The sequence below is a fragment of the Haliaeetus leucocephalus genome, unplaced genomic scaffold (genome assembly GCF_000737465.1).
Source record: "Haliaeetus leucocephalus isolate CR32 unplaced genomic scaffold, Haliaeetus_leucocephalus-4.0 Scaffold1014, whole genome shotgun sequence".
NCBI lineage: Eukaryota > Metazoa > Chordata > Aves > Accipitriformes > Accipitridae > Haliaeetus > Haliaeetus leucocephalus.
In genome coordinates, this window is record NW_010973450.1 from 3,829,757 (window position 1) to 3,849,907 (window position 20,151).

The window sequence follows — 20,151 nt, forward strand, 5'->3', positions numbered from 1 at the left end:
AAATAGATGGCATAGCTTGTTTTGCGTAAGGAAGGCAACTGGAGGGATTTTTAACTGGAAAATACCTATTCGGTGACATACTTGATACCTGGATACGTGATACTAAATTGCATGTTTTTTGCAAAATGAACAAGTCTAAGAAATACTTGAGGATAAAAGAGGATACCACCGCTGGTCCTCTAATATTACAAAATTATTTTGGATATTATATGTGGTATGCAGGTCTTTTATGGTAATAGTGTTTGATTCTAAAATACAGGGCTGATGGTTTCTTGTGGGCAATTCCAGTTAATCCCATGGTGGCTATCAGCAGGTCACCAAAAAGAGAGAATAAAACATGAATGTTCGCCCTCTAGGTGAACTTCAAGAAGTTTTTTTTCCTCTCCTTCTGCCCTATAGATTATGAAGAGCCTAATCCTGGCACCTTCTGAGAAACAGTGAAGGGTCTCAGGCCACTTTTTGGGTAGCAGTGCCAGCTACAGTTCAGCATATAGCTGCCCTGAGCACCTTCCTGATTTCTCCCATGTTAGTGGTAGAAAGGAAAAATAACTGCCTGCTGCTGATGGTTGTCACTCAGCTGCACATCCTTATCTTGTTTCCAGTATTGCTGATATACTCTGTACCTAATATTCCTCCCCTCTGTATTAAGTGGTGGCCTCTGAAAAACAGCCTCTGTGATTGCATCCCATGTCGGGATGGAGAGGTTAAGCAGGAATTCTTTGGATGACTGACAGAAGCAAATTTCTTTCAAAGAGACAACTCCTAAAAGTAGCTTGGGAGGGAGGGGAAAAGAGTTGTTCATCTAGTATGGCTGATGATAGGTAATGCTTAATATAGCTGGTAGAATATGGTTGGGGTTTTTTTTCTTCACATAGAGGGAATTTTTATCTTTTTACAGCTGAGAGCACTGTGGCATAAATGTTCAGTAAACAGTGAACTCCAGATGACCCCCTGTCTGGTGGCATTTCATTCCTGAAAAAATGCTCTGATATGTCAACACCAAGAATGAATACAAAGAAAAAATACATTTCCCCTTTTAGTTTGCTTTATCAGCTCTGTCGGTTTCTTCATATAATATTCCTAAGATTTCTCTTTTACAGAGCAAAGGAGCCTCACATCTTTCAGAAGGCTTTTAGGATGCGTCCCGCTGAGGGAGGTCTCTCCATCCCAGGGCCTGCGAGGTTGGAGGGCTCGCACTGATTTCGGAGATAGCCGCTTGTACGGTAGGCAGCTCGGTGTGTAGCACTCTGTGCTTACGGTTGTGTGTTCGTGGGGAAGACACTTGGAAACATAACTGTACCTGCCTCTTCCAGTCCAATGCAAACGGGCAAATGTACCTTCTGAGCTCATCTCTATTTGTCTTTCACCTAAATGAGACATGGCATGAGTTTTGCTACTGCAGAACTATAAATCTCTGCTGTGGGTCTTGCTTTCCAAGGAAAATGAAGGAAGGTTGCAGATTTGAGGTTTTGGGGTTTTACCCTTTTGCTGCTACAGGTTGCCTTGTACAAGCATTTGGTTGTGCAACAGTGTGTGATAAATTCATGTTTCATTTCTCACCCGTCCTCTCTGTACACTGCTAGATCCAGAAGAAGTGCTTGCGGCTGTCCACAAAAATCTGCTTTACCATCCCTCAGCTGCTGGGAGATCACAGAAAGATTCACCTGTAGAAAAGTTTCACTCCTATTTTAACTCCTGAAAACTCACATTCTTTCTGGAAAAGATATTCTGCGTTCTTCCTTATTGTGCATATATATTGCATATTTACTTGTTGCTGATTCTATATAAAATGGTGATCTTTATGTTGTTTAAATACTTTAGCTGTGGAAGAATGAAAGATGATCTGACTCTAAAAGAAGTTTCACCAAATAGCCAATCAAATGTTTGGTGCAACTATGGATATTGTAACATTATTTTCTATTTTTATAACATTTTCCTTCCAAGAAACTAGGACTTGGGTACAGCACAATTTCAGATGTCTCTTCCATGAATTCAAGGATACCAGAAGTCTTTTAAAAACTGTATGCATAATAAAATTATAGCTCCCATCACCAAAATGCAGCTTCCTTGAAGGTAGGAAGATAACAGCTAGACAGGCATCTCAGCATTTTGGGGGGGGGGGAAGTAGGCATTTTGTCTAATGACAGGAGACTCAAGGGAGCTCGGACGTATTAATAAATACTTCTGAGCCCTGCTTCCTGGTAGTGAAGCTGAGAGCTTGACATGTGAGCTGAGGATCACATTTAACCCATATTTCTCCAAATATGCTCTTTTGCTACCAATATCTACACCTGACCCCTGTGAACATATGAAAAAGAGGCTTAAAATTCACTGTCATAGCTTTATGCTGCCAGTTTTGCTCTTTTTTTCTTTAAGGATTTGCAGTACCAAGATATCAAGATCCAACTTTTTATAAACACAGGTTTGGAGGGGTGGGTTGTGGGGGTATTTTTGTGCAAAGATCTCTTTAGGATTCTGCTTTGTGGTCCGATTAAAAAAAAACCAACAAACTTTCAAAATCATGGGGAAAGCTGCTGGTTTGTGTTTTGGTTTTTTTTTTAGCATCTAGATCCAGCTGACTTTTAGGGTTATACTGCAGCATTTGTAATTTAGCAACTTTCATGGTAATAAGAAATCACTAAGTAATGAAAATGGTTAAAATTGTTTAAAATTCAGAGATTTGGAGTCTTCTGAAATTACATCTACAGTGAATATCTTATGGGATGGTTATCATAGCTGCTGGGAGCTCTCATTTCATGAGTAGGAGTCTCATATTTCCGTTTTGAACAATTTCTTTTTTTGACTTCACTGGCTCAGGATGAGGCTATAGAGATTGAAGATAGAAGCCCTGTGATACTGTGTTATTTTTGTCAATAGCAATCATGGGTAATGAGATGTATCTCTTAGTTTCATTTGAATTTTAAAAGATGTCTAAAGTTATTTTTAAAACTTTATCGCAAATGTCTGAAGTGAAAGATAAGACAGTATACAACATTATTGGAAACGATGCTTTTGAGATAGACTAGATAAAAGGGGTCTGACTAAGTGGAATAATGATGTCAGTGTCATGCTAGTAACTGCATTAGTAAATATAAATATGCAGGTAATTAGACTTCTAGGTGCTATTAATTATTTCAGCATTTCCTGCTACAATGTGGGAAAAATATGTATTGCTTTCATACTCAATTTCTTTTTGTGCAAGAGAAGCCATTAGCTGGCAGAACCAAGAGATAAGGGGATATTCATTGTTTGCTTTTCATTGAGGATAGGTACTTACTGTAATAGGTTTCTACTGGCATGTTACTGGGCTTTGTGAAAAGACTAACCATTTTCCCTGTAAATCGTCAGCTGAAAAATACTCGTTGAGCCCGTTTAACTGTATTTTTGTCAGTGTTTTAATGACGACAGATATACCATTGCCATTACTGTGAAAACAGTTTATACCAGAGTGAGTTTTCTTAGGCACACTTAAATTTCTGCTAGGAAAATGTTTGTTTGCTCGCTCCTCCGGACCCTGGCTTAGCCGTCAGAGCTATTGGTGGCTCTTGCCCCGTGGGACGATCTTTACCCAGTAGCTGCAGAAAGTGCGGAGAATGTGGTGGTTTCTGGTCTTGCGAGGAGCCTCAGGTGACAATGTTTGTACATTACAGTGGATGGACAGATTTCCAGTGCCATATTCTGTGTGTGTGTGTCTACATAAAAATACATATGTAGAATGCCGTATATAACCCACTTGGGCTGTATCACAATGGAAATGTCTGCATGCGTACTGCGTGTTCATGTGCTTAATTATTTTACACAGAACAACTGAACTGATTTCTTCATGTATTCAGAAAACTGACCACTGATACAGCTTAAAGTAGGAGACTAAAATAATTGTGTTACTACATCAATATTTCCCTGAACTTCCCCCCCCCCCCATCTGATTGTAAGCTGGAATAGGTTGCTTATGTTAGTTTATGCAATGAGGGGATCCAACTTGTTATTAATAACCACAGACCTGTCAGATGTTAAGTGCACATGCAGTAAATGAGCACGCATTCCCTGACAGACTGGCTTGCACGTAGAAAAAAACCCTCCATATATTAAATATACACTTGAGAAGCACTACATAGCAAGCGCTCCAGTTGCAGTCATATGCTGCTGAGAATATTCTGCAATTTAAGGCTCAATCATATGTTCTCCAAGGAAACCCACTGATACCTAATTACAGGAAGATTAGAAACGATAATGACAACATAATGAATTACAGAACCTTTATGACTTATTAGCACAATTTCCTGCTATGAATCAAGACATCTAGATGAAATGTAAGGATAGCTTTGAGTGACATTTGCTCATATCTTCCATGATGAGCCTAAGGGGAATTACAAAATTGTATACTATTGGTTTTATGAGGATGGCACAAGTTCTTGTGCCTGCTATGTTTTTATGAAGTTGGAGCCAAGAAGATACTAATATTGTGGTATTTCCTAGCACACTGCTATCTCTGTTGGTAGCATGGTGTCCTACATTGTGCCTGCTTTTCCAATTTGTGCATTTCTGTGGTCTTGTACTTCCATTTTGCCCTGGTCAGGGTCCCCTAATTTATCCAGTTGGCTTTGCTGTCATACCCTACAGATTAAGAACATGCAAATAAAATTGCAAAGGAAAGCAATTATGGAGTCTTGATAAAGCCAAGATTATACTTGTTATCGCTATTCTTCCTTCCCATTCCCGTTCATTGGGTATCAGATATGGTGCTACGCTCATGGACGAGACCATGACGTAGCAGTCATGGCTAAAAGTCTCAACACAAAACTACCATTAATTTTAATGAAGTCATATTTAACCCCTGATATGCCCCCATGTGCCATGGCTGTGACTCAGGCAGAACTTGGCACTTTTGTAATTGTTCTACACGTAGTGCCAAATTCACTGCTGACTGGAAGAGTTGGTTTTCAGTTTGAATAGCTTAACCAGGATTTCCCTAAGTCTTGCTTAGCTTTATTAGCTCCTTCTGTAACTTATCAATGGTTCAGCAATATCTGGGCAGAGTTAGATATTATTGTTGTCGAGGATGGAATTAGTTTCAACGAAATAAAGGCACAGATCAGGTTCGAAAGAAAAAGTAGAGCCTTTGCTTAAAAGACAAAACAGTTTCAAAGGACCTCGCAAGGAATGTTTCCTTACAGTGATGTATTAAGTCTAATACTAAGCAGACAGCAAATGTAATGAAAACACAATAAATTAAAAGAAATCTGGTCTTTACCTCATTAAAAGTCACTACAAACCCAATATGCTTTACCCACGTGAGAAGAAAAAATAGTTTGTCACTAGTGTCAAATGCAAGAACTGAGGGCATCTTAAGATATGTGAAACAAAAAACTTCATGAAAACAGTATATTGAGCACAAGCATAATACTAAATATCATCTGTGTGTGTTTCTGTAGAGTTGTTGCCAATGGTCTGGATTTTACTCTCCACTGAAACTAGTATCTTTTGATAAAAATTGAACCCCGAAGTCTGCTTTTTTTAATGAAATGTTACACCTTTCTTGTGGAAAAAGCCCTCCTCCTCCCTGATTCCTCTTGGGAGGGGGACTAAAATCTTTTGCCTAATCCTGTTGTTATGTTTAGTTTTATCATGTTATCAACTTTCTGTGAAATACTTGACAGGTACTTTTTGTCTGATAACAGGGAGCTTCGCATAGGCTGGAGAGCTTGTCCCCGTCTTCCCAAATACTGCTCAGTCCTTCTTGCGCCAAGTGATTCGCATCAGTTCCCATAGCTGGAAACCAGCCGAGGCGGGGGTTAAAGCTGCACGTTGTCCCTTGTCGTGTATTTTGTAAAACTTATTCAGTCCTACTTGAATTCTGTAGTGAATAAAGTGAGAATTGAGGAGCGGCTCGCTATCTGCAGATAACCTATAGTGGAACTAACTGTAGGGCTGGCATCAAAGAGAGTTTAGATAGATCTGATTTAGATATATAGATTGTCAAAGGCTTTTTATGGGTACGTTAAAAAAATCTTCAGAAATCTGTTCCCGATCTAAGTACTGATCAGTTGTGACTTTTAAAAATCTTTTTGACTTTTTCTTTCTTAAAAAATATTGCTTAGCAAGTGCTGTTTCACATACCTTTTGTGGGCATTTTAGATCAGATAGTGTGGACAAAAATTAATTTTGAAATCTGGGAGAAATTTAAGATCAGTATGTCATTCTAGCATTTTTAGAACAACACATCCAAGCTGCTGATCTCTAGTTGTATATATAAAACTAAGGATGAAATGAAGCCAATTTCTTCATGGTCAATGAGCTAAAGCATTTTGTCCTGCACAATTTTTTTCCGGTAAAAACGTTGAAACTATAATTCTTAAAGTTTGGGCCTTCTGTTATCCATCAGCTCTAATAGTCATATGGTCTTTTTCCTTTCTATCCTATATAGTGAATAACAGAGCCGCTTTGACCTTGTTTCAAAGTATGTTTTCTGCACCATGAATCACTGTTCTCTTCTGTCCTGAAATGAAATTATCTTTAAAGATGATGAAAACATAAGGCCAGAAAGCGGGACGGTTTCTCCTCCGTTGCGCAGTGTTTTGTCACCGTGCGTGCTCGGAGTCACCGCCAGCAGTGCAGGTGGAGGGGCTCGCTTGGCCCCCGGGACCAAGAGCAGGGCAGGTCTTGCATATTAAGGAAACCCTCGGTAAGGGTCTCACAACAAACGGTTAACTGAGATACAGTCACGGAGAAGGTTTGTTTATTTTTGTAAATGATCTTCAGTGGGTAATTGTCCAAATGATTACTCAAGACACTGGAAATTCTTGATTTACATTATTGTCACTTGTAGCTATCAAAGCTCAAGTAATGTTTTTCTCTTTCCTTTTCATTGTTCTGGTGACTGTTAATCAGAAGGGGTGGGGGGGAACAAGTCACAGAAGGTAAAAACGTTATTCTTTCCTAATGTAAACTTCATTTATGTTATGTGAGATCCAATTTACTTCACTTTGAAAGGAGGCTCTAGGTACAGCTGGTACTGTTGGAACAATTTGCCAAAACCCACAATTAAAATATACGTGCTATGATTGAAAAATTAATTCCTCAAGATAAACTCATAATAAACTGGCTTGCAAAGAAATCAGATCATCCCCTAAAGGGAGCTTAAAAACAAGCGAAATAACTCACTGCTCACTAACGTAGCATGTTGCTGAGCTCGGTTTCTTCAATTTACATCACAGTGTGCTGTAACCACAGTCATTAAGCTGGCTGACATTATATGACTGTTTCTTGTCAGCAAGTGTAATGTTTTCCCCAGAAAGCAAATAATTAAAACAAAGCATAGATTTTATTCGCAGGCAGGGGAGCTTTTGGCCAGCGGTGAGGCCAGTTTCAAATGACCAGAGACAACAGGAGCCTTCCAAGTTGTGTGCAGCTGTGGCTGGAGAACGTGCTGTAGGTGTCTAGCTGGTGGCATCCCTGTGGAAAAGGGCAAGGAATAAAACTTCCAGGAGTAGTAGTAGGTTGGAAAGCCACCAAGAAAATTGATTTAGACTTTGCAAAACATCGCAGGCAGGAAAGGGTCTCAAGGGACTTAAAATAACCAAAGTAACTATGTAGGTGGGAAGGGCTGTCTTTTGTGCAAGAAAAGAGAGGATCTTTCTTCTCCATGGAAGTTTGGTGTTTTATTTTTCTGTGTATGTTGAGTGTGAGGGACTTAAATAGTTAATGCTAACACCGTATTCAAGAAATCTTAAACTGTATGCTTATGAATGCAAGGCAATAAGATCCTAGATTAATCAACTTATTTCCAACAAAGAGTTTCTATCACTCTTAACACTGATTGTCCTTTTTTTTTGTTATTCTGATTCCTGTAGCCTTTACCAATCCATCTCAGCATTTTTATATACACTACATGTTAAATTTTGTGGGAGAATCTAATGACCGTGGGCAAAAAGCCAGATTATCTCTCTCTGTTCATCATCTTTTATTGTTATTTTATTCTTTTTACTCCTGAAGGCCTGTCCACCTTTGCCAGAATGATTGAATTCTCAAGGTGTCAAACCTGCATAACCATGTCAAAAAAGTCCTCTTATCTTTTCAGCTGTAGAAACGACTCTTTTAAATTGTAAGACCTGGGCCAGTTTCAGTATGGAAAAGTCATACCGAATTAATTAGAAAATTATAGTTTTACTTACTTTTCTGGGAAATTCTGTAGAAGACAGTAATTATGATTTTGGATATAATGAGCTATGAAAATATGTAGGCTTCAAGGCACCCAAACCCATCAAATTTTCTACTGAGCTGGAGTACCACAAATTCACAGAGGAACAAATTTCTTTTATAATGTATAAGACTTATAAAAAAAAGTTGTGTTTTGTTTGGTTTAAAAAAAAAAAAAAACACAAACCAAAAAAAACCCAAAAACTATATCTCAGCTATCATATTCTACTTGCTGGATTAGAAAATAGAAATAACTGGCAGACTGTTCTGACATTTTGTGCAATAGGAACCCAAAAATCGAATGTAAGCCATTGATTTTCCTTCCAGTGATTGTTCCAAAGAAAACTAGTTTATTCCTCAAAAGAGAAAAGAATAGACGAATGTGTGCATGTCAGCCAGAATCTTGTTGATATATATGACATTTTATATTGATAAATAGATGGACAGAGAAAGTCAGGAAATTTGAAGCCAGAGTCAGTAATTTACTTATGAAATAATGATTAGATTTGCTAAAAGCACTTATATAAAAGGATTCCACTGCTGTGTTATAAGAAGTTCAGTCTAGAAGTTCATAGTCTAGAAGTGCAGAGTTGTTAAGTCTTGCTGGAATAGCTGCAGCACGTTTCTGCAGTCAGTCAAAAGAAGGAACAGACCACCAGGTATTTGTTCAGCACGTTTTTTAATTTCGTTTTTGCATCTGTTCTGAAACCTTTCAGGCTGTTCTTGTAGTTAAGGCAACAATTCCAAATGGCTGTAGTAGAAACATACTTGATTTTGAGCTGGAAAATTGAACCAGCGTGTGATCAGAGGTAGGCAACTGCTTTATGGTAAGAGCAAATGGTTGCGTGATTGCTGAAGTATAGCTGCTACTGGAAACCAGAAAATATAAGAAACCAATCATAAGACTTAGCAGCTCCAGGCTCATACTACTTTTATATTAGAATGGAGTAATTTGTGTGGGGGTGTTGTCAGATTTGCTGTGGTTCAATTTCTAGTTTTTATTTAGTCTTTTCATTCGGTCTATTGTGCAAAAAAACTCTGGCATAAATTGAGTGGTTTCTCCTTTCACTTCCCAGTGATTCAGTTCTGTTTGTTTATCATTTTGTTAAACATCCCAAAAATAGAGAGCCTGAAAGTAGATTTATTTTTGAGTGTGCATTTGGGTGGAATCCAGTGGAAGTTAAGACGGTGCTCGAGAGCTCTTCTCAAGTGAGGTTATTTTCCTGTCAGAGCCACAGTTAGGAATGGAATTCAATGCCATTTTGCAAAGTTTTCTGAAAGGACATTTCCTATTCATTGCTGGAGAAGAAAGAATTATTCAGCTTATGCTTACTAAAGGTGATATATATCCTAAAATCAATTTTAAACATGTCTCTTGACACATTAAAGATCTAGAGAGGCTTTGCATGCATATCAATGTTTTATTACTGCTTCAATTTGAAAGGTTAATTTGAAAAACATGCCCTCATCCTAATAATTGAGGCTTTTTTATTTGCAAGGGTTCTTCAATAGTTTGTTTATTAATCCAATCGCAAACAGATGGCAGTGAGTCGTCTCTTTTTTTTTTTTAGCGCTGTATTTCTCTCCCATCTGACCTCATTCACTTTACATCACAGATTTTCTAGTCAGCTGTGTGGTGTTAGCTGAACGGATAACATTTGAGATTCAAGACACTTCTTTGAAAGAATGTAGTATCATATACAAAGATGCCATAAAAAGATAATGACTAATAACAATAACACCTGGAAATTTCCTTGTAGCCATAGAATAGTTCACATCTTTCCAACATCTGTAGAAAAAACCTGGGAAAAGGTTTTGTCAATGTGAAGGCAAAGCAAAAACCAAAGTGACCAACAATACTTAATTCTCTTATAACCTTTTTCTGGTGTGTCATATGATGTGACATGAAATCATATCTGCTCCTTCTGCTTCACAGTGGATCTCAGTTATAGTAAATACGATTAAAATCCCAAGACAGCTAAGGTAATGAATTTATTTAGAAGGTGGTGTGGAAGAGAGGGTCTCGGCACCCGCTGCTGGCCCTTCCCCAGGGTGCTGTGTCACTGCAAGTTTGGGTCTCGGAGGGGCATCTGAAAACCACCCTGGTCTGGGCAAGGCTGGCCTGTCAGAGCGGAGGCTGCGCATCCCAAATTTCATTTTGCAATAACCACACGTAAACATTCTACAATGTTTATGTGTAGTTATCGTAATTGCAGCCCGTGATTTTCCCTGCATGTGCTTGACGGCGCTATGGCGGTAGATGAATCTTCCTTGTCTTCTCCAAACGTTTTGCTAATTGAGCAAACTCTGATCTTAAAATATTAAAGAAGAATTTATGTTGCACGAGCTGAAGCTACTCCTGTAGTAATTTTATTTGCTTGTTGTTTTGAGTTACAATGAAGACAGATTCAATCAGAGAAGTCTAATCAATCTGTGGCACCTGAGCAATTTTACTTTATAAATGCAAAATTCAGAATTAGTGAAATTCATCACTTTTTTCCTCTCATTAATACCAGAGGAGGAAAACAGTCGCCTTTGACATAGTCCAATAATATTTTATCTAGTGAAGAATACTCATACCTCATTTACTTATGCAAAATTCTTCACTCTTTAAATAGCTTGTAGCTTTTTTTATTATTATTATTTTAAGAACCAGACCTTTCCATCATTCATTCTTGTCCTCTTTGAAATGAGGCAGCCTTGGTGATACAAGATGCGTATAATCAAGATGCATACAGCGAGAGAGTTGGAAGTCTAAGGTATACAGTAATAGCTGTTTAGTATTTGAAGAAACTGTATGCTCAAATTTTATAAATATGTTATTTAAGTCAAGCAAAACCAACTCTAGCGGAGGAGGGCAGAGGACATTAAATCTTGTGCTATTGAGGAGTCAACTTCTGTTTTTAATAGGCTTTAATTTATTACTGTAAGTATTGGCAGAGCGGTTTCTCGGTGGCAGTGACAAATTCTCAGACTGAGCAGCTGGGAGGGGGAGCGAGGAAGCGTGCTCCTGCTCTTTCCGCAGTCTGCAGCTCGGCAGCAGACCCCATTTTATCCAGTTTGTTACAGGGGTGGCTAATGGGCTGAAGGGGTCAGCCTCTACCGAAAGGGCCAGCTCTCCCTACAGCAGCATCTGGGTAGGGCCATGCGGCCAAGCCGCACGCGTGACGCTTCTGTAGACGGTGCTGTGGTGCAAAGGGGCTCTCTGACGTCTGGTTTGAGAATATATATAGTCTGGCTGGCCTCTTCTCTAATTATTGCCTATGTCTTTACCGCGAAGCAGGTTTTTCCAAGGACAAGAGGTGAGAGCCAAGGCCGGTGAAAGGTGGTTTTGGTGCCGAAGCCCATGCAGAAAGGTTCTCTCTGTACGTTGCTTTGCAGGAAACAACTCTCAATTTTGGATTTGGTCTGGCATACTTTCGAGTTGGTGTTGAGAGTTACTGCTCTGAAATGCAGTAGTTTTGTTTGATTTTTTTTTTCCTGCTTTTTAAAATGTCGGAGTGACTGTGGTGTTTTATCTTCCCATAAATTTAATTCACTGCTTTCACTGACTACCTACAGTAGATTTCCAAGAAGAAAACTGATGTGACCTCAGTTGGTTTGCATAGAGTATTTCACTAGACATTATGTGTAGTTTATGATTTAATCCATTTTAAACTCTTCCTGTAAGTACTTATATTTTTCACTTAATTGTATCCATTTGATCCTCAGCAGTCCTTCAGGAGACAAAGTTATTGGACCATTATCTAGCCATGAAACATTGATTTGTGCTATATAAAGAATGTATGGATCTTGCTCTTTTAAAGTGCAAAGACCTCTTTGTACTTGATCTTGTAAATGGGAGAATACTTTTCCCTTTGTGAACTTCAGTCTGAAATGTGTCCAGATCGCTACTTATTTCCGTTTAGTGATATGCTGTTTATAACACCCTTACAAATGGTGTTTGCATTTTTCTTCATGACCTTTGAATTCTGATATTTATAGTCTAATGAAGTGACATGCCTAAAACAAGAACAGAAGAGCTATTTACAGGTTACACTTGGATTTTGTTCAGAAAACCGTTTTGTTAAAGTGGCGTTGCCAGTTGATACGATCAAGGGAACTGGCACGACGGCCAACTGGGTAAGCGTTTCTAAAGGTCAGTGACAGCAAACAGTGTCTCTTCAGCACCATCAGATGTAGCAGTGTGAACTGCACAGCCGGCTTGGTTGCAATCAAAGTCTGGAGCATCAAGAATTGTTACGGCCTCCTGGTTAAGTGATTCAGCTCGCAGCCCAGATAAATCCACCGCTTGGATGCACTCGCTGCACACAATGCGTTTCTTGGGACGCTCAACGTCTTTGCTGCAGTTACAAAAATTAGAAGGTGCCTTTTGACCTTTTCTAGAACAAATACGGAATATTATCTGTTTGGGTTGATGCCTAGGGATTTGATGGTGAGGATGAGGTCATGGCAGAAGTCTCGTCTTTTAAACTTTTGTGAGTGGGCCACTCTAGCTCCGATCGGGGGAGCGACGTACTGTGCGTGCACACAACGTCTGCTGCTGTTTACGGGAGAAGAGTGCTGCTTGCAAATGCTTGGTGTGCTAAGGTTTACGCAAGTATCAACACAACTTTAAACTGGTTTTAGATTTGGTGCAACAATCTAAGGGGATCAAACCTTGTATAGTTGCTCTGAAACCACGGAGGTGTCTTCAGCTGAGAAATTGCATTTACTACAGATTTAACAATTTAAAGGGAAGTGCAGGATGTCTGTTAGTGAACTAGAAAGCGAAAGAGATCTAAGGTTTTCAGTAGGGGATTTCCCCATGGTACAGATGAATATTTTGCAGACAGAAGGCAAATGCAGCAGAAGCAGATGGATCTGTGATTGGTAAAGAGCTTGATGTAAAATCTGTGTTGACATTTTATTTGTCTCAAGAAATCACTGGCGTGTCATTATGGAGTAAGGTGTCTGCTGCAAAGAATTATTCTGCTATGGTGAAATTTAAATGGATGCATATTGTGCTTTAAGACTTGTAACAAGATCACTGATACCCCAGCTTCAGAAGAAAACTTGTTTGAGAGTTTTCCTGAATAAAGTCAATAAAAATAAATAAATAATTAAGGAAGGATTTGAGTCTATTTCAACTGATGATATATATATGCTGAAAATTTTGCTTCTAGGTCCAAAAGTCAAAACTGGACCTTTGTATGTGTATCCTACTGCAAATATCTTAAAACTTGTGTTGTTTTTTTAAAATGTTTATGAGTTCTTTTAAGTTTTTCTTTTGAGTTCTAATGAGAAGATATTTACTAAACAGCATATTTATAGTGACATCTTATCTCATATGCCAGCAATTTTGGAGGGATGCTCAATTAAATATCAATTTCTGATTATCAATTATTGATTACTTAAATGTGACACTGAAAAAGTCACTTTCTGAAACAGAGACAGCAAAGTAAAGCTTTTTCTAAGCCCATTCCTGTAGCAGTAATTCATGAGGAAATAATGAGTGGAGAAGGGAGCTGGAATACAATAGGTATACGTGTAATCTTCTTAGCAGGCTATTACTAATAGTTATGTCTATTAAAAGCAGTGTCTAAACAAAGGCTGAGCAACACTTGAATGTGGTGGAAGAAACAATCCCTGTCCCGAGGTGCTAACTGTTGCAGTGAGCAAGATGGGAATATACAAGACAGTCCCCTCTTGGATGGCTAATTTTATGGGTATGGGCTCACCCTAATAAAGCGTTTTGTATTTTACATTTGAGGAGCTGAGCTCTTAGAGCTGCGAGTGTGTTTTCTGGGGTCTTCACCCCGTGTCCCCTGATCCCACGTGCCTTCCCAGCGCATCTGTCTCTGCAAGCGTGCGCCGATGCTGCCCAGGTACCGGAGCCGCTCCCGAGTCAGGAGAGCAGGAACAGTAATTGAAGGAAAGGGCTCCCTCGGCCTCCTGAGATCGATGGGAATGCTCATCTATAGCTTGTTACTAATTAACACTTGCCACATGTCTTCTGATTGTCTCTTACAGGCTCTTGAGCGTTACAGCCCTTCGCGGACATTTATTCCTCTGCCTCGTATCTCAGTGTTAATATTCAGCAACTCCATTTGCTAGTCTCTTGTGGTTGCTCTGCCAATGGCACACTAGACTTGGAGGTTTGTTTAAGTCATTACGAGTGATACTACTATTAATATTTCTTCTACTGAGATGGCACCTGGAAGCCACAGTCACAGGCTGAGATAATCCTCCCTGGAGTTAGACACGGGCACCGTTTCAAGTTAACGCAGTCTGTGAGACTTGGTACGTTAATGTGATTCCCCGTTGGTAGTACGGACCGCTGGGGCATGTGCGTTCCAGTTAAGGACAGGAGTTACAAAGGGAAAATTAAACAGTCCCTGCGATAACCTTGAACTGATTTGCGCAGGTAACTATTTGTACGACTCCTTCGTTCTTCTCATCTTTCGGTTCAGTCCGTGCCCAGGTCCCCCGAGAGCCTGTATTTCTTGCGGGAGAGCCGCACGTGTCCTGCCCTCTGCGTACTACTGCTGCCAGTCCCTTATTTTCAGAACTAATCTGTTGTCACTCCTGCAGTCTGTGCTTGCTTTAGGTATTTTTAGAAGAGGAAGGTGAGTTTAGGTGTTCTGGTAGTGTGTGCGATGGATAATGGCTATGTTTGTTCTGCTTTGCTTCACGAGTGCATCGCAGGAGAATTTAAAAATATTTCTAGGCATGCACATTGTTCCAAATACATTCTGATAAATTATTCATATTTAATGTATTAATCATACCCATGTACAGGCACATCAATAAAGTGAATCATCATTTTATTAAAAGGAATATTACTTTATTTTCTTCCTACTCTGCCCTTATAACAAATTTTGAGGAATGTTCTTTGCACGGGTTAGATCGAATCAGGGATTGACTGGGAGCTGAGCCTTCCTGTGCATTGCACTAAACTCATTTTATTCTATTGAACAGTATTTCTGTTTGGTTCTTCAGTAGAAAACAGGTCATAATAAGAAATATCACTGCTGATTTGGTCCCACCATTCCTGAAATTTATGTTTTCTGGCTAAAGTCTGTCATTTTGATTCTTACCCAATGGCTCTGTACCACACTGATCTCATAAGCAATGCCTATGTCTCCTACCAATACATATGCTCCTTTTTCAAGTTGTAGCGCACTATTTCCTGCATGCCAAATCCTTTATACTTCTAAATTTGTAATGAATGTTGCTGCTGGTTTATCTAGATTGCTCTTTTTTATCTAGTGTGCTTTCATTTAATACACAGTGCAAATGTGTCTTCTAACTGTAGCTAAACTCTAGCTGACAGCATCTTATAAGACCACTTTGTTATCAAAAAAATAATTTCAAATACATAAAGAAGAATTCATTATAATCTGTTATAAAAGCAATAAGAAAAGGAAGACTGCACTTCATAAGGCCATAAAACATGCTGCATGCAATTAACCTTACAGCACAATCTAACTATGAGTAAATGATGCCATAAAATAAGTGTTGCCATCCTTAATTGCTTAATTAACACTGTATTTTAAAACAGAATTTTAATATGAGGTGTTGCTAAGCACCGGAGAGATTCACCTGAGATAAAATTTGGGCAAGTGAAGTAATTTCTGATGTGTTTACAACAGACCTCGTGTCAGCCTTTCCTGCAGGCATTATTAGAAGGATCAGATTCGGCTCCTGATGCAGCCAGCTTCTGCGGGGGATATTAGGGACACGGTCGAGCAGGACACGCCAAAAAATATGTTGCGAGTCCGCGGCAGGGCAGGAGGGTTCCTCCATAGCCTTTCACTTGAGACTTCACTGTCGTCAAGGGGTCAGTGAAGTTGACATTCCCCATAAAATAGCCCAAAGCACTCCCCCGAGACTTGCTTACGCCGACTGTATTGCTGGCCCCAGCAGGATGGTTTGCAGAGGGGTGCTGAGTGTGGCCAGCCCTCCGAGACCCCCCAGGAGCTGCAGGGGCTCCGCTTTGGCAAGGGCCACGCTCACAAGTTCGTGGTTTCTCTGCAAAGCACCCTAAGAGATAGCCTGAGATCGCAGGGTGGACCTGAGCCGGGCGGCAGTACTGTTCCTCCACGCCGCGCTCCTCTGGAGGCGTTGGATCAGCGGCAAATCTGATCGCTAATTGAGGGCACTTTTAAAATGTCGTCGTAGGGTTGAGGTCGGGGGCAACCCAAATGACTGTTGCTGCTAAGACGTATAATAGTATGTGCTCAACAGGAGCCTGGGCTGCAGAGCTGCTGCCCTCCCAGGTCATTTGTCTGGAAGAGTGATACTGTCAGCAGGAAACTGTGCCAATATTTTTAGAGGACTATTTATTTATTTATCCGCTGTGCTGCCACGGGACAGTATCCACAGTGACCCTGTGACAGACCCACTAGCGCCTGAGCGGGGAGTAGTAATGCACAGATAAATAGTCTTCAAGTGGGGAGTGGTGTGTTGTGAAGCTTAATTAATTAATGTTTGTAAAGTGCTATGGGATGTTTTCATAAAATGAGCTCTGTGTGTCTGTTCTTTTATTGTCGTATTTATATAATCCTGCAGTGATGCTAGTACTAAGCTTGAATCTAACAAAGCGTTATGGCTTGGAAGAGCTGCGTAATACAAGACAGAAATAAGTTATACTTTCCTTTTTCTTCTCTTTTTTTTTTTGTTTGTTTTGGGGTTGTTTGTTTTTTTTTTTTTTGCTAGATATACTTTCTGTCACTATGGGCAGTCCAGGGCATGGTGAAGCACTGAGAGACTGTGAAAAGGAGCATCAGTCTGTATTAAACCAGTTGCATTTTATGATATTCCTATTCAGTACATACAGTTCCTAAGTGACACAAAATCATACATCAACTTCATTAACTTCTGTGGCAGATTAGTTATAATCAATGGATTTATGGGTGACGCTTTCACAGATGGTGACTCTGATGGAACTGATGGTTTAATGTTACTTTGTCATCTGAAATTAAGCAACTAAATTAGCTATAAATTTTATGCAAAAGTGAAATGCAGGTCTAATAGGAATAGGATGTATGTGCCCAAATAAAGGTGTATAGGCCTCTCAAAAATAAATACAAAATAACAAATTCAACAGTGTAGTTTAGACTATCATTTTACCAATTACACTGTGTTTGCTCCAGTTCTGCAGTTCCTACTTGTTCAAGCCGCTTAGGAAATAATGTCTCGCTGAGGGTTACAGGTTTGTTGCAGAAAACAGACCATTCTTTTTATTTATTTATAATAACAAAATCATTACAGACTTGTAATAATAAAATGGATCAAATTTACTTTCCCTTGTTCTAGAAATTCCAGGAGATTTTTTTGATACCTATCCTAGTCCATGCTTAAGCCATGGAATAATTTTTCAGCCTGGTGTTCCCTTCCTACTCCGTGAATAGCTACCATGGGAGCTTACGGGGCCGGCGGTTGCACAAAGGCTCAGGCTCTACCTGCCTGTGTCCAGGGACAGTCTGTAGACCAAATGAGTGGATTATGTGGGAGAATGCAAATCTACTTTTTTTTTCCCCAGTTTCTCTTATTGAGGCGGTTCTGGTTAAAAAGAATGGATTTATATCCAGTAAATCCATGCTAGCAGTTAGAGCTCTATTAAGAAACACAGAAGCTGTAGGTTTAAGTATTTCGGAATCCCTGAAGTATAGGCAGGGTCCGAATTGTTGTGTCTTCTCTTCCACGTGGCCTGCATAGCTGGGTACATCAGCAATTCTCTGAAAGCCTGCTCTAAACATGAAAACACCCCAAACCAACAAGGAGCCCAAGAGGAGCATTGCTTCTGTAACAAGCCCCCTTATTGCTCTCTGTCTGCCACAAAGGCTTCTTGTGGACACACACTTGAGGCCAAAATAAAAGTGCACTAGTAATACCTTAATGTTTTTCTGCAACTGCACAGTACTCCCCATAAACTGATAAACAGGGGAAAAAAAAAAAGAGAATAAAAGCCTGCGTTTTCTTTTGACTGCGTGAAACCTACAGAAACCACAGCCTGATGCTAAAATTATTTTTCTTACAGTTAAAAATGAATATTCTCCTATGTTGCGTTTGGAAACACATTCAAAGAAAAATGTTTGGATGGAAGACTTTACAAATAATTATTTGTTTGCCTGAAAGACACACTATGCAATCTAAGCAAATAGAAATAGCAATCCTAAAATAGCAAGTATTGTTTCTATTTGTGCTGCTTCATCAGCTAAACTACTTTATGATACTGTTTCTTTATCAGAGACATTTAAATCAAGGAAATGATTTTTAATACTAGGGCAGAAATTAATTTCATGCATCTGCTAGCAAATGCCTACTATCAAGAATGGAGTAAACAAACATTTGCACATCTGCTCCTACTATATGAAAACAGAATCTTAAATTATAAAGGAAGTTAGGCTTTGCTTTTTTAATTTTTTAATAATGTAGTTTGCTATTTAAAATATTGCAAAGTTCAATAGAAGTACGGAACACATGTTTGTATCCAGGGTGAGGTAGAAAAATGTCCTTGATGAGGATAGCGTGAACCTTCAGGAGGAGCTACTGCTTTTCAGTTTAGTATATTAGTTAGTTTAGTATTTGAGCAAGTCCAAGTCCTGCACATATGGTTATTGGTAGAAGTGTCTCCAAGGTTGTTCCCCATTTTCCTTTCTAGCAACTGAATAGTAAAAGCTGAGGCAGAAAGTCAGTGTTGGTCAGGCTGCTCTCATTATTTGAAATGTCATGTTGCTATCCTCTTATAAAGGTTGCTGCAGTCTGCTATTCGACGTTGACAAGCCGTAGCCATAAATCTGGCAAATTGCTGGGGCAGGAAGGCAAGAGGGGGCTTCTGCCGCTTGAAGCAAGAGTGAGACATAAGCAGCAGGTTTGTGCTCTTCCTCTTCTGAATGTTTTAGGGCCTTTCTAGGTTTTTCTGGGACTACTGCAGCCATTTATTGAGTGGAAGAAAGGTATCATGTGAGTAGGACTGTATCAAGAAACGTTAGTGCAGGCTGATGTTAGTGCTGTATAGCCATGTATAGCAGGGACTTCTTTATTATTTTATGCTCCTTCATAAAATACAGGGTGCTGAAATTAAGCTTTGGGGCCATCAGTCCTCCCCAGGAAGCTCTGTATCACTGTTTAACCATCACCAAACAAGTATGGTGGAAAATTCTACCTTACTGATTTAAATAGAAAATGTTAATGCTGAGACTCTCCATGATAAATCAAAGCTTGTAAGTGGCGTCATTCCTTAGGAGCTGGACAATAGGACAGCTCGTCACTACAGCGGACGGTCCAGCCCACCGTGAGCTGTGTTGGTCCATGCCTGTCCTGTCCTACCAGCTCCTAGTCCTGCTGCCCACCTGAGCCAAGCAACCTCTGACAAAGGGGGGATCCAGAAGCAAGGATCCATGCTGAGAAGGGAAAGGAAAGGATTAAGAACATTTAAGGGCTTTCTGCATATATGTGATAAATAGAAATCACTGTTAGACTAAGTGTGTCAACGTGCCATCTGTCTGGTACCTGAGCTGTATGAGATTGAGAGAACGGAGAACAACTGCTCAGCAGATAAAAATGTTTTTATGCCAGTTTGGATGAAGGACGACAGAAGATCAGATGGGTGAGTCTGGGGCTGGCGTCAGGGCTTAAATGCTTAATTTTCTAGATACAAGTAATAATCTCATTAGACCAGACAGACCAAATACGGTGGTTCATCTCTTGAGAGAGCTGAGTGTTGTTGGCTACGAGGACTCGCGTGTTGGGAAGTTTTGGCTTTAGCCTAACTGACTCTGCTTCCTCAAGTGTCACTCGAGTCTCATGCTACACTTTAGACTACATGATAGAGTGGGAAATGGTCTCTGAAGAAGAGAGCTTTACATATATACTTATGTACTGTGTACTGAATGGAAAATAAATATCCCTCAGCCGTAGCTTTACTGATACAGAGTATTTTGGATGGTGTTTATATTCCACGAATAG